Genomic DNA, 9,096 nt, shown 5'->3' with positions numbered 1-9,096 from the left:
CTATGGAGAGGGTGGTTGGGTTATGGACATTGGGGAGGATATGTGAAATGGTGAGTGCTGTGAAGTGTGTAAGCCTGACGATTCGCAGACTTGTACCCCTGGGGCAAATAATACATTATATGTTAATAAAAATAATTAATTAAAAAAAAAGTGTAACAGAACTGAAGATGTTATTCAAATCAGCTACCAAGGCAGTTTGTAAAGGAAAAACTCAGCAAAAGTGCAAATGGTCTCTAATAAGAGGAAAAAAACCCAAAACATTAGATTCTACTCGGAGATATAAAAAATGAAGGATGGGAAGACTTGAAATTTTAAAGATGTCATTTCTCACCAAGTTGATTTATGCAGTGTAAAAATCTCAGCTAAAAAAAAAAAATCAACTCAGCCAATCAAAATCTTTATTTTTTTATGCTTGAAAATAAGAGTCTAAAATTTGTAGGAAAATGTCAGCCCCTCATTGCCAGCAAGCTCCCTCCCAAGGAACAGGCCCCAAATTTTGATTCTGGCTCTAACACTGAATGATCTTGGAGACTTCAGGCAAGTCATATCTCTTAGTTTCCTCCTCTGTGAAGTGGAATAATCAGATTTTCCTCCTCCACAGACCTGTAGCAAGGATCACGTGAGACAAAGTATTTGAACATGTTTTATAAACTGTAAGGCACTCTTCATGTTATAACTGTGATTAAAAAAAATGTTTTTACCCTCCAATGATGTTGGATCAATGTGACAATCACAGTTAGTCTCATTTTGCAAAAAAACCCACAAACACCTTTTCTCTTATTAAACTCTGTTACATGATGATTTGTAAATACTGGTTCCTGTGGTAGTGTGAGAAAAGGTAATGTGAGCCTGGGTCATATTAACTAAACAAGATGCCTTTGCCTCCCAGTGCCTCCCTCTTCTTTACCCTTTCACCCCAAGTGTCCGTTTCCCATCTGTAGAATGGATGGCTTTGGACTTTGTGAGTTTGAGAGAAAAAACTTTGGAGTCTTTACAGATCTCAGTTTGAACCCTGGTGCCAGCATTAGCTTCGAATAATTCACCCTTTCTTTTCCTGGGTTCCAAAATCTATTAGATGGGGATGATAATATCTATTTCACCAAGAAGACTTGAGGATTAAATGTGATCATAAATACAAAGTGCTTAAAACATAATAAATGCTTGATAACTGGTAGCTGTTGTAATTGCAATTATTATTCTTATTATTGTTATTACTACTACTACTACTACTACTACTACTACTACTACTACTACCTCTAAGGGCATTTGCAGCTCTGAAAGTCTAGGATACTATATCAGAGAAAAGCTAAAACAGGAAGCAAACAGAAGATTCCCTTAATAGGACTTGAGTTGATATTGCAAGTAGGACATTTTTCTGGAAGACAGGCTGTGTTCACAGGGCCTTATATAACCTTGGTGACTCACAACCAGAGTTCAGCTGGGCCCTGCCCCCTCTGAAAAAAGGGGAGAGAGGAAAGCAAAGCCATATGGTGTCAAACAGAGGAAAACCCTGGTTGGGCCAGGGCATCAGGTGCAGCTAATAACCCCTCAGAGAATCTACTCCAGTTAGATTTTTTAATTCTTATAAAATGGGGGCGCTTGGGTGGCTCAGTTGGTTAAGCATCCAACTCTTGGTTTCGGCTCAGGTTGTGATCTCAGGGTCATGGGATCAAGCCCTACATTGGGCTTGTGCTCCACGTGGATTCTGCCCAAGATTCTCTCCCTCTCCCTCCCCCTCAGCCCTTCCCCACCTTGTGTGTGAGCACGCTCTTTCTCTCTCAAATAAATAAATGAAAACTTAAAAAATTTTTTCTATAAAATATATATTGAACTGAGGGATTTTCTTTTTCTGCAAAAAAATTTTTTTAAAGATTTTATTTTTAAGTAATCTCTACACCCAACATTAGGCTGGAACTCACAGTCCTGATCTCAAGAGTCATATTCACTACTGACTGAACCAGCCAGCTGCCCTTCCGCAAATGATTTTTGAGGTAGGTACCATTGGTGGCCAACCCAAAGCTATAGCCCTCTCCTTCCTTGAGGGCAGAACCCTGATGTTGGTCAGAAGTAGGCAACTGTGAGGCTCAGGAGAGAATGCTGCAGCCTTATGCCAAGGGGTAGGAGGAAGTTTGATCATTCTTGCCAGTGATTGGTTTAGGAATGACCATGTGACACAATTCTGGCCAATGAGATGTCTGGGCATGGCTGCTCTGGGGTTTCTGGGAAAATTTCCCTCCTTTTTTTTTTTTTTTAAATTAAGATTTTTTTATTTATTTATTTGGCAGACAGAGATCACAAGCAGGCAGAGAGGCAGGCAGAGAGAGAGGAGGAAGCAGGCTCTGTGCGGAGCAGAGAGCCCGATATGGGCTTGATCCCAGGACCCTGGTATCATGACCTGAGCTGAAGGCAGAGGCTTTAATCCACTGAGCCACCCAGGTGCCCCCAAAATTTCCCTCATTCTTAAATAAAGGACGTCCCTGCTCTCTTGGTGGGGCTACAAAAATAGTATAATCACTATGGAGGGTATTAGCCTTCAACTATCATGGTAACAAATTATCACAAACTTGGTGACTTATAGCAACAAGACTATCCTCTTAAAGTTCTGGGGGTCAGAAATCTCACTGGCTGAAACCAAGATGTTAGCAGAGATCCGCTCCCTCTGGAGGGTCCAGCGGAGATTCTGTTTCCGTGTCTTTTCCACCTTCCAGAGTTTCATTCCTTGAATTCCTTGGCACATCGCTCCTTCCTCCATCCTCAAGGCCAGCAATCTAGCACATCTCCGCTCTGTCTTCACACGGCCTTCGCCATGGTGAAACCTCCCTCTGCCTGTCTTTTGTGGGGACACTTAGGATTGCATTTAGGGCTTACCTGATTAAGCCAGGATACTCTATCTCAAGATTCTTAATACGTCTGTGGAATCCCGTTTGCCTTATAAGGTAACATCCACAGATTACTGGAATTAGGACCGAAATATGCGTGGGAGCCATTAGTCATTCTACCGCAGTGGGGATTTTGGCACTAATTAGCAAAATTACCTGTGCACGTATTTATTTTTTTTTAACCTCAGTTTATTGAGGTATAATTTACACATAAAATTAACTCCTTATAGTGTACAATTCTGTGAGTTTTGCAGACACGTACAGTTGTGTGACTGCCACCACAGACAACATGCACAGCAGTTCCTTCAACCTCAGAAATTCCTTCGTGGTGCCCCGTAGTGGTCGAACGATCCCCTCACCTCAGCCCCTGGCAATCGCTGATCTATTTTCTGTCCCTCTAGTATCGCCTTTTAGAGACTGTCATATAAATGGAATCATGGGGTTTGTAGCTTTTGAGATCTGGCTTCTTTGCCTTAAAATAATACATTTGAAATTCGTTGATGTTGTGGTGAACCAGTAGTCTATTCCTTTTATTGCTGGGTGGCGTTCGACTGTAGAGATGTATCCCAATTTACCCACCAGGTGAAAGACACTTGAGTTGCTACCAGTCTTTGGGAATTATGAATAAAGACCCTATAAATGTTCAGGTACTGACAGGTTTTGTGTGAATATAAATTTTTATTTCTCTCAAGTCAATATATAAGAAAGGGATTGCTAGGTCATATTAAAAATATATATTAAACTTCCAAAGGGACTACCAAACTGTTTTTCAAGGTGGCCTTACCATTTCGTACTCCTATTAGTCATGTAGGAAAGTTCCAGTTGCTTCCCATCCTCATCAGCATTCAGTATGACATTTTTTTCTCTCTTACTTTTCATCATTCTGATAGGTGAGCAGCGATATAACAATCCCACTTCTAGAAATCTATCACAGAGATGCCCTGACAAAAAATGCAGAAAGATGTTTGTACAAGGCTATCCATGCAGCTCTGTTTGTAGTTGCAAGAGACCGGAAACAACCCAAATGTCCATCAATAGAAGACTAATTGAGGGCACCTGGCTGGCTCAGTTGGAGGAACATTAGACTCAATCTCAAGGTTGTGAGTTTGAGCCCCACGTTGGGTGTAGAGATAACTTAAGAATTAAAAAGTATATATATATATTTTTTTTAAAAGAAAGAAATAAAGGACTAATTGAATGAACTATGGTACAATCCCCAAATGGAGTGTTATGGAGCTGTACCAAGGAATAAGAAAATTCTCTATGACTATGGTGTAATGTCCAGGATATATTTTTAAGTAAAAAGAGAAATGTAAGAAAATAAAGTATAGAGTATGTAATCATTTAACTACAAATAAAAGAAGAAGCTATAAAAGTTTAATATAACACTATTATAGCAGAGAGAGTGATTAGAGAGGAAAGGATAAAGTAGAACCCAGACTTTAAAAAAATATACCTTGTTTTGTAGATTTAACTCGGGAGCCATGTAAGTTTTTATATAATTATGACAAAGTTAAATTAAAAATCCTTAGAAATTTAAAGTAAAATGAAATAAAAATGATTCTACTTGTGCATTCAGTGGATGATGTCACCACACAGAATGACCTTGGGTGACTATAAATCACTGTCAGTTGACTCTGTATCCCTAAAGGGATATATCCAAAGATGGAAAGATATACATGTTATGGGATTAAAAATAAGTATGTTCGTATCCTTGAGAAGTGAGATATTTGACATATGAATACAGATTAGGATTGGTGAGGTTGAATGAAAACTGTAGTTCTCCATTTCAATTGGAATTATCAGTATGAATATGTTATGCCTTTTATCTTTAGAGAATAATATACATTTCCTTGCTATAATCCCTAAAAATAATATAAATTAGCAAAATGACACATTTTTAAGACAATCAGGAAAGGGACCTTTTTGCAGATTTGGTGGCACTAGGAAATGATTGTCAGTATTTTCAGCTGTGATTGTGATATTGTGGAGACTACTTTTTAATTAGCAATAATCACACCTCAGATAAACCTCATTGGCTACAATACTGCCACTGTGCAAAGCTAGGAGACTACTTTTTAAAAAAAGAGTTTGTATCTTTTAGAGATATATGCTGAAATACTTACAGAAAAAATAATGCCATGTCTAGGACTTGCCTCAGGATAATCTGAGGGGAGGGGAAAGGCATGTGAATGTGTAGATGATTCAGAGTGACTATGTAGTGATAGCTGTGAGTGCTGGGTGATGAGTAGGTTGGAGTCATTATACTACTCTTTCTATTTTTAAATGATTTAAAAAATTTTTTTCGTACTAAAAAAGGACCACCTTGTGACCATAAGCACGCAAGCCTGAAGTCAGAAGCATCCAAATTGACTGATAGATATTTCATTTGCATAAATTCAAATTTGTTAAACTGGCTAATTATAAAGCTAGTTAGTGAGAAAATGAGGAAGTTTTGAGGGAAGAAAACTGAAATTGGAGTTTCTCAATGTACATACAAGAGACTTCTTTGTCTGCAACTAATAGAAAACTTGGCTTAGCTTAGGCAAGATTTGGAAATTTATTTTGGATCCAGGGCAATCTCATGGAATTCTAGCACAGAAATGCCACTGAAATGCAGGAGAAACATAGTTCAGAATCTAAAGTCTGGCAGTATTCTGTCTCCATCTCAAATCTCACTGCTCTATCACGTCACAGAACAGCTTTCTTCATTTTCCAGTCAACACCATAGAACACATGCACATTCATAGTTTCTGGTTTTATACACCCAAGTTCAGTTATCCAGATAGAGGCTGATCCCCCTACCCCCACGCCGCCGGACCCTGTTCCAAAAATTCTGGAGGAAGGGATTGACTGGTCCAGAAGCTGAGGGTGTCCTATCCAAGAGGAAGGACCTAATTCTAGGTTAATCATGGCCAGAGTCCAAGATGTGTGCAGAATGGCTGATCCTGTTTTTTCCGTGGTGTTCCCATGAATGGAGGGGGAGTGGCAAGAACAATTCCCAGAGATGTGGAGGTGGGAAGTAACTGGGCAGACAGACAAAAGGTATCTAGTTGAGTCAGGCCAGATCATGAAGTTTAGAGGGGGTATAGAGATGGGTGAGAATGATGACTTGGACAGGCTTTACTTCAGTTGACTAAAGCAAATTAGCAAAGCAGAAGACAGCATGTGACAAGAATACAAGTGAGGAGACTTGGCTTTCTGCTGCTCCTGGGTACTCACAGAGGCCAGCTCAAGTTCAATGGCCAGTACAGTCCCCAAGGAGTTAGGAACCAGCCAGGCCACAGGTGCTCAAGCCATGACCTTGGGGCAGCAGGGGTGGGAAGGGGCTGTACTAGCACTCAAGTATCTATTCACTCCCACCTAAGAGAAGCCTCGCCACACCACCATCCAACATTTGTCCCACATTGTTCTATTTCCTACCACACTATGGGGCCCCACCTGGTCTACTAGACAACTGCAGCATGACAGCTGGAGCCTTCCATCTGTGCAGCTTCTAATTTCCTCCTGCCTTCTATTCTGATTGCACAGTATTGAGAAAATCCTGATTCCCACGGATAAGTAGTTGCAAACTGAAGCAGTTTTTCGTCATCTCCCATTGCAGCATCCAGCTCAAGCCACTTTCCAACTAAACTGATCCAGAACCTTGAGTGAGAAGTAAGTAGAGATTTGTTTGAGTTAAAATCATTAGTAATGGTCAGTGGCTATCACTATTCCTTGTTTTTCATTAAAATCGGGACCCAAGATTTAATAAGTATGAAAGTGATCCTAAATAGAATACTGGCATCAAATTAACTCACTTGTTACATTGTGATCCTAGTGAATCACAATGTCAGCACCACTTGATTCACAAGATTCTGGCAATAGGTCACTGCTAAAACATAACCAAATCTACCTCACTGCCCCTGACTCCTACCCCTGTGAGGGAGCCCTGACCAACAAAGGTGGTCCACTAAGACTAGAGTCTTTAGGTAGTTAGGAAATAAATACTACACAACAGTCAATTAATAATAATGAATGAATGTTTGCATAGAAATAAGGTGCTTCCTCATTCTTTTCTTACTTGATCTCCAATAAGCCCATGAGTTAGGTAGGATAGATGTGATTTTATAAAGGAGGAAATGGAGTCTCAGAGAAGTACCCTAACCTGTCCAAGTTGGTCATAGAGGAGAAAACAAGGTCATAGAGGAGAAAAAAAAGGTCTTAATCCTTCCTTCATCCTTCTTTTCTTCCTCCCTTCCTCCCTCCTTTTCTTCCATCCATCCTTCTTCCCCTCTCCCTTCCTCCTTCTGTTCCACCCTCCCTCCCTCTGTCCTTCCTCTAGCCCTTTCTCTTCCCTTCCTTTCCCTTCCTTCTCTTCCCTTCCCTTCTCCCTCCCTCTCTCCTCACATCTTTCTATGTGTATGTGTTGATTTCTACTATGACTCAGGCTCTAGGCTTGGAACTGGGGATTTGAAGATAAATGAGACATGGTTAGCGCTTTGAAAGAACAGAGTGGAGGAGACAGATGTCTCCAGAGCTAAAAACAGACACAATGTGGAACCATCACAGAGGGAGGGAAGACATTTAACTGGACCCTGAGGGTAAGTAGCATCACCAGGCAGAAGTAATGGTGAGGAGAAGGGCACCCTGAGCAGAGGGACCAGAGAGAGTATGCTTGAGAAGATAGGAAAGCACTGAGCTGGTGAGGAGTGATGGGGAGAAGTGTGGTGTCTAGGGAAGGAGAGCGGGGTGAAGCAGGTGTTAGACCAAGGAAGGCCTTGAAGTCTGTGCTAGGAGGTTTGGAAGGTGATGGGGGCCACCAAAGGGTTTTAAGCAGGGAAATGACAGGATCCCAAGTCATTTAAAGAAAAATCATTTGGAAGCTGGTGTGGTGAATGATCAGGATGAAGTGGGATTGGAGGCACCGAGCACAGTTAAGCTGTTGCAACAGTTCAGACCCAAGATGATAAGATAAGACCTGAGGCAACGGAGCTGGGGGAGGGAGAGCTATTTCACAAGAGATTTGGGGGTTGCCAGCAACTCTAAGCTAAGTGGTTCCTGCCATTTTAGTTCCTTCCTCAATCATGTGTCCTTCTCATTCGTTCTTTTCAGATTATACATTTATATTTATTTTGTTATCTCTCTGTGAAACAAATTTCTCAAGAATGCTTCTCCCTTTCCCTGATTTTAGGTGGGCAGCAGCGGTTTTTTCTTCCCAGGCCCGGTTTTCGGGTACCTGGTAACTCTATGAAGAAGGTCAGGGTGAAATAGACCCGGGAATGGAGGGGGGGATGGTGGGGAACTCTCCACCCTGCTGTGGACGCGATTGGGCCAGCTGGGCACGTGATCACGCTTGGCCAATCAGAGCCCTTCCCCAGAGACTTGAAATTGGGTGGAGCCCCTGCCTTTTGGGGAGGAGTTGGCCAGTAGGTAGCTAGCTCTTGGTTGATGGTTCAAGTGCCTGTTTTCTGAGAAGGAGAAAAAGCTGATTTTTAGGGAGTGGGAATAATGATGTATATGCTAAAGAGAAGCAGAGACGAAAGAAGGAAAGAGGGATGTGCATGCTCCCCCAGCACTCAGGTACCTGACTGCGCTTGATCCTGAGACAAGCATCTTTCTACACTTGGGTTCCCTCTTGCTTTAGCTGGCTCCAGGCAATGTTACTGTCCCCAAAGGGACTTCAGTACTGTTGTCTACAGATGCTGTTACAATGATCGAACCTTCTGGAAGTGTCTGGAAGTGTGTGTGCAATTTACTCTCTAAATACTTCCTTTTTTTGCTCATCACTGTTGTTTGTTTTTTATTTTTTAAAGATTTTGTTTATTTCTTTTAGAGGAAGAGAGAGAAAGAGGGATCACGGGGAGGTCAGAGGGGTGGGAGAGGGAGAAAGAATCTGAAGTTGACTCTGCACTGAGCTCAGAGCCGGACTCAGGGCTCATCCCACAACCATGATGAGATCATGACCTGAGTTGAAACCAAGAGTCAGTCAGACCCCAACTGACTGAGCTACCCAGGCACCCCCACTGTTCTTTTACAGTAACCTTTTTAATTGGAGGATAGCATACACATAGCAGATGCCCATTTTTAAAAGACCTATTTGCAATTATTTTTTAATTCATTATTCAAAATTAAGTGTAGGACAAATTGGTCGATTCTCTCCAAAACATTTGCTGGAAACGTTCCCAGTGTTGGTAGGTAACGGGGAGTGGAGATAAATTAAATTTAGTCTGTGTGG

The 9,096-nt window shown here is 41.4% G+C and overlaps 1 pseudogene; it reads right to left on the bottom strand.

The window, feature by feature from the left end:
* Positions 1-4,820: 4,820 nt before the first annotated feature.
* On the bottom strand, positions 4,821-4,944 carry LOC123953629 (annotated as a pseudogene).
* Positions 4,945-9,096: the final 4,152 nt, after the last annotated feature.

Source organism: Meles meles, chromosome 11 (genome assembly GCF_922984935.1).
Source record: "Meles meles chromosome 11, mMelMel3.1 paternal haplotype, whole genome shotgun sequence".
Lineage (NCBI taxonomy): Eukaryota > Metazoa > Chordata > Mammalia > Carnivora > Mustelidae > Meles > Meles meles.
Note: the sequence above shows the minus strand (reverse complement) of the source record. Positions and strands in the feature narration are given on the sequence as shown.